Below are 16,137 nucleotides of genomic sequence, written 5' to 3'. Positions count from 1 at the left end.
AAGGTACGACTGTACAATAAAAGCATCACTGCAGACTACTAAGATCTAATCAGAAGTGCAATAAAGCATTCTAACATAGAAAAGGTATGTCCCAACTCCAATAATCAAGGAAAGCCTTGGGCTGGAAAGGTGTTTCTTCAAAAGATGACCCAAGCAGCTAAACCAATGGTAATAACAGAGTTGGCATCATACTATGCGGTGTTTTAGCAAATTTGCTCACTCCTCACTTTGCTTTTGGGGAACTGTCCTTAAATAAGTAAGGACAGCTAAACGTTAATGGCTCAACATGAGGGGATATAGCAGGAGATGCTTATCCTGTTTCAGAGATAAGAAGTGGGGAAACGGTTTTGCTTATCTCTGCTGCTAAAGCCAGGGGTGGGTGGGAGATGGCAGCCCTAGCTTCATGCAGACTTTTATGGAGTGTTACACGTTTTATTACTTCAGCCTTCCAACGGTGCTTGGTTCCAAGGCAGAATGACCATCTTAAATTGTGTGATCAAACTTTTAAAAAGTCAGTTTCGGTTTCATTCAAATGCTCTGAGGCAGGAGAGGTAGGGGAGGGCGTGGCAAGTTTTGTTGCAGCTCATCAAGCAATCGTGCATGCTTTTCACACTCATTGAGCAATCATGCATACTTTTCACATTGAGCACAAAAACTGTAGGAATACCTTTGCTTATACATTATAGCTTATGTATCCATGTTTGTTAACTGATGTGGTTAAACTTTAAAAAACCCAAAACCTTAGACTGAGTTTTAGCACACATGAAAAACTTAAAACAAATCCTTCTTTCCTGATGAATAGCCTTTGGACTATAATGTAACCTAAATAGAAGACTACTGGTATCTTTAGAAAGATTTTTCCTCCAAAAGCATTTTATTTTAAAAATCTGATTTAAATGAAAAAAAAATCCAATTTTATTATTATTATTTTTTATAAAACATTGATTTTTATCGACCCTGATGTAGGATGAATGCTGAGTGTCATATAACTACCTTTATAAAATCAGGAGGGGGGTGGGGAGCGGGGAGCTCAATGAAGGCCAGATATAATCTAACCTCCGCATAAACAGGTTGTCTGGAGGGGCCTACAGCCCACATTCCCTGCTGTGCTTGTTTTCTGAATGAAAGGTTGTTGTTTTTTAATGTAGGGGAGCGCTGAAAAATTCCACCTCCATCTGCAGCCTGAAAACATAACAGCTGATTGTACCATGTGTTTTTTTAAGACTGGCACCTCAGGACCACAATCCTTTTACACACATACAACAGGTCTCCATCTGTTGGGGGAAGCATTTGAAACTTTTCCTAACAATGCTGGGAGAGGAGAAAGCTTCTTCTTGCTGCTGCCCAACCAGCATTTATCTCCTAGCTGAAAATATTCCCGCTTGGTCAAAAACAACCACATATTCTTCCTATCTACTGCATGCTGCCCTTCTGCTCAGAATACTGACACGACCACATTCCATCGTCCCAAGTCAGGCTGGAGAAAGAAATGCAATTAGCCTCTTCTAAAACAAACAGAAATCAGCTTAACTTCCTTGTTGCAGTTTATGCAAACCCTCAAATATATCAACACCCTGGTTTCTACTTTAGCACAATAATTATGCATCTTCACTGTGATGGACACCCCCAGATTTGGAGCTGATATTGGTTCAGCTGCTCCGAGGACCCTAATTCCCAACGTCTAGTTTGTAAAAAAATTGAAGTGTCAGTACAGTGGTACCTCTGGTGGCGAACAGGATCTGTTCTGGAGGCCCGTTCGCAACATGAAAAGAGCGCAACCCGCAGTGGCGCGTCTGCGCATGCACAGGTTGCGATTCGCCGCTTCTGCACATGCATGTGACATCATTTTGCACTTCTGCGCATGTGTGAGCAGTGAAACCTGGAAGTAACCCTCTCCGGTACTTCTGGGTCACCGCAGGATGTAACCTGAAAGAACGTAACATGAAACGGACGTAACATGAGGCATGACTGTACTCAGGAAAGATGCCCTGGTGTGATTAGGGTTGCAACCAGTGTGATTTTTCTAGAAAAAGAGGCGCTGTAACTCACCGTGAACACCTCCCTTGTTCTCTTATAATGGCAATGGCACCCATCTGAGAGGTGCCAGAACTGTTCTGAGTTCTGACAAGTTCTGGCTGAAAAATAAAAGCCTGGTTGCAACTTTTTTTTTTTTTTTTAAGGATTCCTGTATTTTTTCACATGGTAGAAAGCTGAATTTCGGTTATTGGTACGTATGTAATCCCAGACTTCAGCACTTCAGCACAGAGGAAGCCAAATCACACATGAGACTGAAGGCTGAACAGAGAGAGCTTACATTCCCCCTTGGCACACTTGAATAACTGAACTAATAAGAGAGGAGGTCCTCTTGTGGAGCAGGAATTGGTTAAGTAGCAGCAAACAGAGAGCAGGAATAAATGGACAGTTGTACAAAGAGATGTTGGATATGCAGAAAGGTGAAAGAATATTGGGAAATGATTTATAATGAGCTGAAAAAAAGTTTAAATTTACCTTCCCCCGAAAACCAGAATCCTTTTTGTTGGGAATGACCCAGACAGAAATTCCCAGGTGACACAAAAGGTTTTTTATGTGTGCAACAACAGCCGCTGAGCGTTTTGTTGCGCACCCCCCCAAAATGAAAGTGAGTGAGGTCCCTTATAAAAGAGGATTGGAAACTTAAGATGCTAATATGCAGGTTCAACTTACAGAATAAGAGACAAAGAAGAACATATATTTAAAGAAGAGTGGAAAATGTTTATTGAATGTATGGAAAATAATTGCACACAGCTGAAAATGCTGGCAGCATTAAAATAAATTCAAGAGAGTGAAAATGATATTTGATCAGTGTAAAAGTGGAAAATTGATTTGAATGACTATAGTAAAATATTGGATGTTGGGAAGTCATTGGATGTTTAATTTGATACGTAGAAAAATGAAAACTCAATAAAAATCATACATATATATGTATGTATATGTGTGTGTACAGTGGTACCTCTGGTTACGAACTTAATTTGTTCTGGAGGTCCGTTCTTAACCTGAAACTGTTCTTAACCTGAGGTACCACTTTAGCTAATGGGGCCTCCCGCTGCTGCTGGTGCACAATTTCTGTTCTCATCCTGAGGTAAAGTTCTTAACCTGAGGTACTACTTCCAGGTTAGCGGAGTCTGTAACCTGAAGTGTTTGTAACCCAAGGTACCAGTGTGTGTGTGTTTATATATATATACACACACACACACACCTTTGGTAAAGTCTGTTGGAGAACAGACTTTACCAAAGGTGTCATGGGCTTTGGAGACACTTGAACTCAGGACGCAAGGGAGAAACATGCTAAGAGGAAGGCACGCTTGGCAAATCCACACCGCGATCACTCCCGCCAGGGAACCAATGTCCCCACTGTGGAAGGACGTGTGGATCCAGAATTGGCCTCCACAGTCACTTAGGGACTCATTGTTAAAACCGTGTTCATGGAAGTCAATCTTACTCGGCCAGAGAGAGAGAGAGAGAGAGAGAAAGAGATAAAATAAAAAAAATTAAAAAACACAAATGGAGAGATGTGGAAAGTGAAGTCTCCCAAGGACCAGTAGGGAGACCTGTGCTTTTAACCTGTTCATCAATGCGGGAGAGTTAAGAGGAAACAGTGAGGTGGGGGCAAGCTTGCTTGAGGGCGTTCCCGCTCTGCCTCCGAGGGCCCTCCTAGTCCCCGCTGGCCTCTCATTGGTCCAGAGGGCCCAGAAGGGCGGAGGGGGGGGGGCGGCGTTGCGCCTGCCCCGCAGGCAAGGGCGGGCGGCGCACCTTTCGCCTTCTTTCCCCGCGAGGCGCCCGGCTGCCCTTGGAGCTTAGCGCGCGCGCCCCGCGCGGCTGAAGCGTCGGAGGGCGGCTGAAGTTCGAGGCACATAAACAGAGGCAGGAAAGAGGAGGTAACGCTTTTACCCTGCTCCTGCTCCTCCTCCTCCTTCTGGGCAGCGCGAGCCTCGGAAGTTTCTGCCGCTTCTCGCTTTGCTTTCGGGAGTCGCTGCTGGCCGCCTCGGAAGCGGGAAGGGAAAGCGCTCGCCAGCGCCCGGGGGGCTCCTGAGGCGAGGCGGCGGAGACGGCGCAGGTGCGCTTCGCAGGGGGGCGTTGCTGAGGTAACGAAGAGGGGAGGGGGCTGGACCAGCCGGGCGGCGAGATAAGACCTGGTTTGGGGGGGACGGACGCGAAGCCCCCTCCCCAGCTGGAGGGGCGGGAGAGGGATGCGCGTGCGCGCGATAGAAGTTGGAAGATAAAAGTTCTGGATGCCCCACTGGAACAATAACGCCGAGTTTCTCTCTATCTCGCTCTAGGAGGCTGTCAGTCTTTTAAAAAATTGTGCTCCCCCCCCCCCAATAGGAGCCAACTCCCCCCAATAAAATATTTGTGCCCCTCCAAAAGTTAACAGGCATTGCCATTCACATGGTGTGCATGTCCCGCATCTTGTGATCCATCATGTGGACCAGATCTTACCTGGCCTCCCCCCCCCCCCAATATTTTATTTAAGTTGGTTCCCCTCCCCCCCAATGTTTTTAGCTGTATATCTGTAAGCTACCTTGAGTCCTTGTTGGGGGGGAAAAGGAGGATGTGTCAGTAAATATATAAGAATAACCATAGGATGATTTACTCTGCCCTTAAGGCGTTGCTGCCAAATAGATAGGAATACTGTCTCGCTCTCTTGTAGGAATGGCATTTGGAATGCACTGGGCTTTCCGAACGGCTGTTGATACGTGCTAAGGTGGATTGGAGTGCCGATTAACGTTATTTTTATTTATTAAAATTTATGGTATGTCCTTCGCTTCCTTCCAAAGAGCCCAGCTGGGGCAGCAATTATCTATCTATCTGTCTGACACCAGACTACGGGTGATATTCAGTGCTAGCCTTACTCAGAGAAAGCCCATTGAAGTAAATGGATGTCCAACTTCGGTTCATTAATGTCAGCGGGTCTACGCTCTTAGCTGAATGCACAGCTCTCTGTTTTTTTCTTGTGGCACTTTTGTTTTGTTGAAGTAACTCACAGAGTGAAGAACAATAATAGCCCAGTGGGTAGAACATGAAACTCTGAATCTCAGGCTTGTGGGTTCAAGCCCCACGTTGGGCAAAATATCCCCACATTGCAGGGGGTTGGACTAGATGACCCTTGGGTCCCTTCCAAGATTCTATGATTCTGTGGAAAGCTTCCAGCCAAGAGTGCTTAGGACTGTAGCAAGTTCTCCAGCAAAGGACAGAGAGAAGAGGGCACTGGTGTTCGCAGTGGATCAATATCTTGCATCTAAACCTCCAAGCTGGATTTGTCAAAGTTTCCGCCTGAGGGAGTAAGGAAACAGGAAAGCAGTAATAAACATTTTAAGCTAAGCTAGTGGCTCTGGAATACATGCCAGCTCTTGGTTTACTTCCCGCAAAACGAGAGTCGGGTGTATTAAAGCAAACTTTTCAAAGCCTCAAAGCAAAATCATGCCCATTGCTTTTTCCTGGGGCTGATCCAGGTGTTTTTGTCACATGGAATTCATTGTTGTTTCCAGCCTGTTGTGGAGCAGCTAGACATATTTAGCCTAAGGTAGCATTTCTGCTGGTGGATCTCAGAATTTTCATGGCACTTGTAAAACAGGAATATTTTGTCCTACTGGCGCATGAGATCTCTCACGCAGCTCTCTTAAAACGAGAAGGGCAGTGTGTACACCAGGTGAGCACAAGCCCATCTCCTCCCTCTGCAGGAATGTCCTGACATACAGTGAATCTTAAAAATCGACTTAATTCAGATCTTTGGAGCGTGTGCGCTCCTGTTCACCGATGCTGGGAGTAGGAACATAGGAAGCTGCGCCACTGAATCAGACCATTCTTCCATCTACCTTTGTTTCGTTGCTACTCTGGCTCTGGTTGGCCTGTGGCCAACCCAAAGGATTTTGCTGCCTTAGGCAAAGGACAGTTTCACCTGCTGAAATCAATTGGACTGGGCACATGAACCTTACCTTATGCATTGGGATAGCATCATCCACTGCATCTAAGGGCAGCCTAGGAGAGAGTACAGGACAGATTGTGTGGCATACTCTGTACACCCAGGCAGCTGTCTCCTTCTACCAAACGATAGGGCTGGCCTTGTCTTCAGGGTTTCAAACCAAAGTTTTCCCCAGGAGAAACTGGGGATTGAATCCTGGGACTTTCTGCATGCAAAGCTTTCCGTTCCTTTATCTTTTGAGAATGAGGTGGAGGGGGACTTGGATGAGAAAACACAGGTGAGCAGATTATCTTTTCTACAGCAACTAGTACAGTGGTAGCTCGGTTTACGAACCTAATCTGTCTCGGAAGTCCGTTCTTAAACCAAAGCCGTTCTTAAACCGAGGCACGCTTTCCCTAATGAGGCTTCCCGCCGCCGGTTCCCTTCCACCATTCGGCTTCTGTTCATAGACAGAGGTAAAGTTCGCTAACTGGAACACTACTTCTGGTTTTGCGGAGTTCATATACCGAATAGTTCGTAAACAGGGCTATTCTTAAACCGAGCTACCACTATAGTAGATACTTTTCTAGCAGTATTTCTTAAACTTTATTCTCCAGCTGTTGTTAAACTATTACTCCCCTCACTGGTCCTGCTAGCTAAGGATGTTGGGAATTGTAATCCAATAACAGCTGAGGACCCACGTATGAGAAACGCTGCTAGGGTAGGGGTGTGGAACATGCACGTTTCCAGGTGCTATGCAGTGTTAGAAACTCAAATATATATAATCTAATCGCCAAATGGCGCCTTAAACCTGGGTTACAGTCTCCACAATGGGATGTCTAGGCACCTTTTTTGTTTTTTGCAGTGGACTTTATTATTATTATTATTCATTTAATTTCTACACTGCTTTATATTATAAAGATCAAATCTGTTATAACACATAAAAACATAGAAATGAAACGACCCAGAATAAAACAGGTTCAAGCGTCAAATGACAAGTTTGGAGATCCTTCTCTAAGTGACATTTCGCTTTCCCCAGTTGCCAACCAGGCATCCTGAGATCTCCACATGGTTGCAATTGGACCTGGGCCAGTCGCAAAATGCGCCTGACGCCTGGCCAGTTTTGAACAGCGTGCTGGAGTACACCTGCCATTTACCCAGGCTGTGTGGTTGGAGTTGATGGGAGTTGTAGTCCTGCAGGATACGGAGGGCCACAGGTTTGCCACCCATTGCCAAGTTTATATTGCTGATTAATACAGAATAGTTGGAACCTTTGAGTTCTGTCTTCTTGGTTCCTAACATAGATTTTTATTTTTTCTACTTTCAAAAAAGGTGGATTGGCAGTTGTCTCCCCCCCCCCCCCCGGAATAAACATGAATGTGGCAGTTCCGAGTTACTGCCCTGCTAGGGTATCTGGCTTAATTTGCAGATCAAAAGTAAATTTAGGAACAGAGGAAGACGCCCTATACTGAGTCTGGTCCATCTATCTACACTGACTGTTAGCATTTCTCCAGCGTTTGTCTTTCCCAGCCTGCTGTGTGTTCCTGCTTTTGTGTGGAAGCATCTGTGGAAAACTTGGGCTACCGTGTGAAGCAAGCATGGGGAAGCTGCCTCCCCCTGCCAGCTATTGCTGGGCTACAGCTTCCATCAAACTTGACCTATGGCTGCGCTAGTTGGGGCTGATGGGTTCTAAAGGCAAGTCTTCAGGTGCTTATCTCAGAGGCTGAAAGCATTAATGGCCATGCATTCTGCCCTTGCAGTCTGCATGCACTTGAAACTTCAGCTTGCATTGGTTTCCCCATTGTCGCACGGCTTATGGCGATACTGGCAGCACTGGTCACACCTGTGTATTCTGCACACCAGCTTCCTTGTGCTTGTAAAGGTGTATCCTTGGGCAAAGATACCTGCCCTTTCCAGGGAAATATTTGCACACCTGACCCGTGTGTCCAACTTGGGAGGGTGTTGGCGGCTTTCGTGCATGTGTGTCATGAGTTTGCATGTTCTGAACACTGTGCCCTTTTTTCAGTTTTTTTGTTTTTTTACCTTCTTGAGAGTCTCTGTAAAAATTCGAATTGCACAACTTGCCCTGTTCTCATGCCCCAGTTAAAGGAAAAATACAAATGTTAAAAACAACCTTACGAAGAATTCTTCTGAGTTCATAACCTACTTGCAGCATCAGGAATTACTTTAGCCCTCCGGCAAGGAGATGAATGATGGATCTGAACGCTGCTCTGCTTGTCACAGTCTTATCTCTCTCTTTTCTCCCTACCTACCTTGTAAACGTACTGTTCCAGATTAGTAGTTAAAAAAAAAAAATAGAGGGCAGGGCAAGAGACTTTTATGACTTCTGCCTTCTATGGAAGCACATTTATAGAATGGAGATTAACCAAGAACCCGAATGGAGAGATGGAAGTCAAGGGAACCCGCTGTGCTCCACCCTCTTCTGAAGTCCAGGGAACACATGACAAAAATGTATCCGACCTTCCTCTTGGCAGAACTGCCATGTCTGAAGTTATTTTTGCTGTGCAGTATCAGCTATGGAACTGAAGTTCTCTGTTGTACGCCCAGAGATGAAATGATGTACGCCGCTTTGTTTTGTGTGTGTTCCTCAGGGTTAGCATGCATCTGTGGAGGGGACATTAGAAGCCCCGTCCAGTGTTATATCCTGCTGAAGGTGACATAAATGCAGGGCCGGATCAGTAGAGGCAGATGGCACCAGTTACTTCTCCTTAGCTTGGTGGACGGAGCCACCTCTCTGTCGTCAGCGCTGCCAGAGATCCTTGTGTTTCAGATTGCGCCTCAGAGGGCGGGGTTCCCTGGTGCATATTGTTGTTGTTGTTTAGTCGTGTCCGACTCTTCGTGACCCCATGGACCAGAGCACACCAGGCACTCCTGTCTTCCACTGCCTCCCGCAGTTTGGTCAAACTCATGCTGGTAGCTTCGAGAACACTGTCCAACCATCTCGTCCTCTGTCGCCCCCTTCTCCTTGTGCCTTCAATCTTTCCCAACATCAGGGTCTTTTCCAGGGAGTCTTCTCTTCTCATGAGGTGGCCAAAGTATTGGAGCCTCAGCTTCAGGATCTGTCCTTCCAGTGAGCACTCAGGGCTGATTTCCTTAAGAATGGATAGGTTTGATCTTCTTGCAGTCCGTGGGACTCTCAAGAGTCTCCTCCAGCACCATAATTCAAAAGCATAAAATTGGGAAACTGCTAGCTTGGCAGATGAAAAAAAGACAAAAGCTTAATACCATTGCTAATTTGGAAGTGGATGGAAAGAACATCCAGAATCCAGTGGAAATTAGAAAATGTTTCCAGAGGTATTTTAAACAGTTATATACACAAGGGCCTCAGAAAGAGTTTGATATAGACCAATTTTTCAAAACAAATGGATTACAAAAAATCTCTCAAGAAAATAAGATAATGCTGAACTATAAAATTACGGAACAGGAGGTAGAAGGTGCCATTCAGAACATGCAGTTGGGAAAATCTCCAGGGCCGGACGGTTTAACCTCAAAATACTATAGAACTTTGAAGGATTGGATAATTCAACCACTAAAGGAGGTTTGCAATGAAATTTTGGAGGGGAAAAAAGCACCAGAGTCGTGGAAAGAAGCATATATCACACTTATACCGAAAACTGAGTCTGAAAAGACACAACTTAAGAACTACCGACCCATATCCCTGTTAAATGTGGATTACAAAATATTTGCTGACATTTTGGCCAAAAGGCTAAAAAAAGTATTAGTGGAAGAGATACACAAGGACCAAGCTGGCTTTCTCCCAGGCAGACATTTGTCTGATAACACGAGGAATATAATTAACATTTTGGAAAAGTTGCAAGTGGACATTAACACCAAAGCAGTTTTAATTTTTGTAGATGCCGAGAAAGCCTTTGATAATATTTCTTGGAGCTTTATGAAGAAAAATCTTCAGGGGATGGGGGTCGGTCAAGGGTTTGAAAATGGTATAAGTGCAATTTATTCAGAACAAAAGGCTAAACTAATAGTTAACAATGTGGTGACAGAGGAATTCAAGATAGAGAAAGGGACACGACAAGGCTGCCCAATTTCCCCATTGCTTTTTATTTCGGTCCTGGAGGTCTTGTTAAATATGATTAGAAGGGACCATCTGATCAAGGGTATAAAGGTCGGAGCTAAACAATACAAATTGAAAGCTTTTGCAGATGATTTAGTACTGACTTTACAGGAGCCAGAATCTAGTACTAAAAGACTATTAGAACTGATCCAAGAATTTGGTTATGTGGCAGGATTTAAGTTGAACAAGTTAAAAACCAAAGTCCTTGAGAAGAACTTAACACCGATTGAGAAAGAGAGGTTTCAGAATGAGACAGGTTTAACAGTGGTTAAGAAGGTGAAATACTTGGGGATTAATATGACAGCTAAAAATGGGAACTTATTTAAAGACAATTATGAAAAATGTTGGTCGGAAGTGAAAAAGGATTTAGAAATATGGTCAAATTTGAAGCTTTCCTTGTTGGGTCGAATTGCTGCTATAAAGATGAATGTATTGCCAAGAATGCTGTTTTTGTTTCAATCACTACAAATTCTGGACAAAATGGATTGTTTCAAGAGGCGGCAGAGAGATATTTCTAGATTTGTCTGGCAGGGCAAGAAGCCCAGAATAAAACTTAAAATATTAACTGATGCAAAGGAACGAGGTGGATTTGCCCTGCCAGACTTTAAACTTTATTATGAATCAGCAGCATTCTGCTGGTTGAAAGATTGGCTGCTTCTTGAGAACACAGACATTTTGGATCTAGAAGGTTTCAATAATGTTTTTGGGTGGCATGCATACTTATGGTACGACAAGGTTAAAGCACATAAAGCATTTAAAAACCATATTGTCAGAAAAGCATTGTTTAATGTCTGGACAAGATATAAAGACTTACTTGAAAACAAAACCCCAAGGTGGTTGTCACCAATGGAGGCAAAGGCCCTGAAAAAGCTCAATATGGAGGCCAAGTGGCCGAAATATTGGGAAATCTTGGAGCAAGAAGGAGACAAATTGAAATTGCAGAGTTTTGAGAAACTAAAAGATAAAGTGCGAGACTGGCTTCATTACTATCAAATAAGAGAGGCTTATAATTTAGATAAAAAAATTGGCTTCCAGGTGGAAAAATCAAAGTTGGAAACAGAACTGTTAGATCCTGAAACAAAGATACTTTCAAGAATGTATAACTTGCTGTTAAAATGGAACACTCAGGATGAGACGGTTAAATCTGCTATGATTAAATGGGCACAGGACGTTGGACATAACATTATGTTTGCTGACTGGGAACAGTTGTGGACCACAGGTATAAAATTTACGGCATGTAATGCTTTAAGAGAGAATATTATGAAAATGATATACAGGTGGTACATGACCCCAGTCAAGCTTGCAAAAATCTATCACTTGCCCGACAATAAATGTTGGAAATGTAAAGAAACTGAAGGTATATTCTTTTACCTTTGGTGGACGTGCCCAAGGATTAAGGCTTTCTGGGAGATGATTTATAATGAATTAAAAAAGGTATTTAAATACACTTTCTTGAAGAAACCAATGGCCTTTCTCCTGGGCATAGTCGGCCAATTGGTGCCAAAGAAGGATAGAACTTTCTTTATGTATGCAACAACAGCAGCAAGAATACTTATTGCAAAGTATTGGAAGACACAAGATTTACCCACCCTGGAAGAGTGGCAGATGCAGGTGATGGACTATATGGAATTGGCAGAAATGACTGGCAGAATCCGTGACCAGGGAGAAGAGTCGGTGGAAGAAGATTGGAAGAAATTTAAAGACTACTTGCAGAAATACTGTAAAATTAATGAATGTTAAAATGATGTTGGAATGGAAATAAGTGGTTTTGGTAATAAGGTTAATAAGAATGTGCAAATATAGATTGTTATATGGATGAAAATATATAGTTATAATAGGTTAAGATATAGAGTAAAGATAAATGAAAGAGGGTAAGGATTTGCTGAAAGGATTTTGTAAACGGGAATACAAAAAGGGGAGGTGTGAGGAGGTCAAGGAAATAAGTAAATGAGCCTAAAGATATTGAAAAATGGATTTTTTCTTTTTTAATTTTTTTTTCCTTTTTCTTTTTTAGCCATCTGTTTTTTGTATTTTGTATTTTACTTTTTCTCTTTTAGGTCCTTTTTTTTTGTATTATTCTTGTTATCTTTTCTCTTTTTCTGTTTATGTGTAATCTTCGGTTTAATTTTCTTAATTTTTTAAACCTATGTTTATTGTAAAATCCTAATAAATATTTTATAAAAAAAAACCACAAAAGCATAAATTCTTCAGCGATCAGCCTTCTTTATGGTCCAGCTCTCACTTCCATACGTCACTACTGGGAAAACCATAAAAATACAATTAAAAATGTGAATACTTAATGCAGTGTTTCCCAACTTTGGGCCTCCAGCTGTTTTTGGACTACAACTCCCATCATCCCTAGCTAGCAAGACCAGTGGTCAGGGATGATGGGAATTGTAGTTCAAAAACAGCTGGAGGCCCAAGGTTGGGAAACACTGACTTAATGAAATGGATGTGGCAGCTCCTGTCTTCAACTGCAAATCCACAGCCACACCTGGATGAAGCTCATGGCCCACGGATCACAGTTTTAGAACTGCCTCTCTAGCCTGATGAAGCATTTTGCAGACCCTGAAATTCTTGCACACGTTTTGGTTGGCCTAATAAAGGTGTCGCTCTGATACGGAGTTTGGATTTCCCCCCTATATACTGTATGCTGTTTGCATGATTCCCTGTCCTGCCCTTCATCCCAGTGAACTGGCTGTTTCCAGTTCGCTTGTTTTTGAGAGTGTCTCGTGGAATTGGCTGTTGCTGCAGTTTAGTGGCTAATTCATTCCGTTCTTCATTCCTATAGCAGGGAGTCACCCACCTTCGCCCAGGCATGGTAACTTGCTATGTGGGATTCTGATTTCTCTTGAAAGTATGCTGTGTACCTTTTCTCAGGTGTTTTGTTTTTTAAAATTTTCATTCTAAGCTGTAACTTGATCTGAACTGAAGGTGGTAAGAGGAAGAAGTAAGCTGAGAGAACAAGAACGTGACCCCTTTTGTTGTTCTGCTTTCACAGTCTTAATGCAGAACTCGGTGTTGAAGCTCATTATGTTATCCTCCAGTGACCTAAATGGTGGAAACACGTGGTTTTTGTCATTGTTGCCACAGTAAGCTGTTAATGGTACCACTCTATTCTACTTTGGTCAGACCACCCATGGAATACTGTGTCCAGTTCTGGGCACCACAACTTAAGAAGGATGTTGACAAGCTGGAACGTGAGCAGAGAAGGGCAACCAAGAAGATCAAGGGTCTGGAAACCAAGCCTTGTGAGGAACGGTTGAAGGAGCTTGGTTCCCCATCTTTTTTCTACAAACCCTGGAAAATCTTCCTCTGGAGAGTCATAGAGCCCCTCCTAAATTGTGGGGGGCAGCTGGCTGCATCATGCAAGGCTGTAGGAGGAGGAGTTGTGGATAGACTTGCTGTATTATTACACACATAATATTACCTCTCAGCAGCAAAGGTGCATTATGGGGTGCATTTGAGCAATCTGTTAAAGGTGGAACTTTGGTCATGTTAACAGAGGCATAGGCCATAATTATAGGCTGACGGAGGAAAGCAAGAATTGACTGACAACTGCTTTTGGTTTCCTTTAGCCTTTTTTTTTTTTAACAAGTGTCAGCATGTATGAGGACAGATTGGTCTATAATATAGTTATGTCCTCAGCTGGTATGCGGAGACTGCAGGTTGTCGCAAGACTGTAGGTTGTCGCAAGCGAAAGAATGCTACCAGGTGGAATTATTGAGTGCTTGAATGTTAACTGATTCCTGCTCAGCACCTTCAGCTAAGGTGGATTATTTCCGTTTGTATACCTGCCAGGAAGTCACTTCTTAGTACATGCAAAAGGCAAGACTGAGGGCTTTTCCACGCTTATCTTTCTCCAGCTCTTTCCAGGCACAGGTCCTCACTTTAAACCTCCATTTCTAAGCATGGTTTTTCTCAATTTGGATTGAAAATTTAGATTAGATTTTTCTGTGGATTGATGTTTGTTCCGATTGAGCACTAAAGAGTGGGTTTTCGTGCTGAAAGCTCTGGGGCAAACTCCCCCCCCCAACAACAACCCACACTTAGACATAGAGTTTTAAAGTGCAGACCTCATCATAGAGTTGGAGGGGACCCTGAGGATCATCTAGTCCAACCCCCTGCAATGCAGGAATATGCTGCTGTCCCATACGGCGAATCAAACCTGCAACCTTGGGGTTATCAGCACCACACTCTAACTAAAAGAGCAGAGGAAAGGTAAGTGTGGATAAGCCCTTAGTTCTGTCCCTTTCACAGCTGGCACCATCCTGAAATATTGAAAGCTTTTGCATCCCTTAAATGTTTTGCTGTTGGCTGTTTCTAATGGCTTTTGTAGTAAATCATAATTATAAATAGGTGTTTCCTTGGCCTCAAGTCTGAGGGTGAGAATAAGCGTTTTAGAGAGCCTCCCATTCGCAAATCTGGATCCTTCAAGGCAGATGGGATCACCCCCCTGTCACAATGAGAACGTATAAAGGGAAGTCCTACCTGCCAGCTACATAAAATCTTGGGAATAAAATGGGCTGGTAATTTGTTGCAGGCCTAAAACGTGGCAATCACTGTTGGACCATGGCAAACAATGCTTCTGTTTTAAAAGCATGAGAAATACAGGGTCGGTTGGTTTTAGATAAGTCTGGAAGAGGTTGGCCTGGGGTGCACGCTTGAAATTTCTCCAAAAGGGGAAGCAGTCGCCTGCTTGTTTTAGACTCATCTTTGTCACCTTGCCAACAAAGGTCCGCATAGTTAAAGCTATGGTATTCCCAGTAGGGATGTGTGGAAGTCAGAGCAGGACCATAAAGAAGGCTGATTGGTGAAGAATTGATGCCTTTGAATTATGGTGCTGGAGGAGACTCGTGAGAGTCCCATGGACTGCAAGAAGATCAAACCGATCCATTCTGAAGGAAATCAGCCCTGAGTGCTCACTGGAAGGACAGATCGTGAAGCTGAGGCTCCAATACTTTGGCCACCTCATGAGAAGAGAAGAATCCCTGGAAAAGACCCTGATGTTGGGAAAGATGGAGGGCACAAGGAGAAGGGGACAACAGAGGACGAGATGGTTGGAGTTTGACCCAACTGTGGGAGGCAGTGGAAGACAGGAGTGCCTGGCATGCTCTGTTCCATGGGGTCACGAAGAGTCGGACACGACTAAACAACAACAGCAATTGTCCTGGGGAGGAAACGCAATGTGAGAAAATGAAACTAATAAAAGGAGTCAGGAGGGAAGGGGCGAGAAGAGGAAGAGAGAGATCTTGTTTTGAATTCTGCACGTCGTAACAGGGATGTAAATGGACAGTTTCACCAGGTGCTACCCTGAGGTTACTTTTAGAGTCATATAATTTGTAGAGTTGAAAGGAACCACTATTCCAACCCCCTGCAGTGCAGGAATATTTTGCCCAATGTAGCCAAACCATGGCCCTGAGATTAAGAGTCTCATGCTCTACCAACTCAGCTCTCCCAGCTGTTGTAGTCCCATCTGTAACTCTTCACTGAAAATTCAGAAGTGAGAGATAAGAACCTGAGAAGAGCCTGTTAGCCCATCTAGTCCAGCTTCCTGTCGCCACAATAGCCAACCAATGCCTATGGGAAGCCCCCAGCAGGATCTGATCACAACAGCTCTCTCCCCCTCCTGCAGTTTACAGCAACTGAGATTTAACCGCACAAGCCTATATACCGTATTTTTTGCACCATAACACTCACTTTTTTCCTCCTAAAAAGTAAGGGGAAATGTCTGTGCGTGTTATGGAGGGAATGCCTACGGGTGGCATGCCTACAGATTTTCCTTCTCTAAAAACTACATGCGTGTTATGGTCGAGTGCGTGTTATAGAGCGAAAAATACGGTATATATGCATGTGGAACAAAGTGCCATTGAGTTTCAATAGAGCTTACTCCCAGGTAAGTGGATATAGGATTGCAACCTGGGCAAATGTGTGTGCTGTTGCGTGCAATGTAGCTTCAGTAAATTTTACTAAGAGCTTGTTTGGTGAATGAGCTGGGCTAATCTCCCTTAAAAATCTGATCAAGGTGCAGAAAACAACGAGGAGACTGCTGAAATTGTAAGAATAGCTGCTGGACAGTCAGACGCACTGGCAGGATTGAGCTGTA

At 43.7% G+C, this 16,137-nt stretch overlaps 1 protein-coding gene across 7 annotated transcripts in view; it reads left to right on the top strand.

Moving 5' to 3' along the window:
* Positions 1-3,760: 3,760 nt before the first annotated feature.
* The window catches only part of SYTL2 (synaptotagmin like 2), a 73,608-nt gene continuing 61,231 nt past the window's right edge, over positions 3,761-16,137 (top strand). For 3 of the 7 annotated variants that reach the window (XM_081001748.1, XM_081001736.1, XM_081001745.1), the window contains exon 1: positions 3,761-3,914. The gene's annotated coding sequence lies outside the window, so the exon portion shown is untranslated. Of the gene's footprint in view, positions 3,915-4,001; positions 4,122-7,132; positions 7,156-16,137 lie in introns of those variants that run through there. The other 4 variants (XM_081001740.1, XM_081001739.1, XM_081001746.1 and 1 more) reach the window with 3 other exon arrangements.

The sequence above is a fragment of the Podarcis pityusensis genome (genome assembly GCF_964106645.2).
Source record: "Podarcis pityusensis genome assembly, chromosome: 4".
Lineage (NCBI taxonomy): Eukaryota > Metazoa > Chordata > Lepidosauria > Squamata > Lacertidae > Podarcis > Podarcis pityusensis.
The sequence above is the reverse complement of the archived record's forward strand: the minus strand, read 5'-3'. Positions and strand labels throughout refer to the sequence as shown.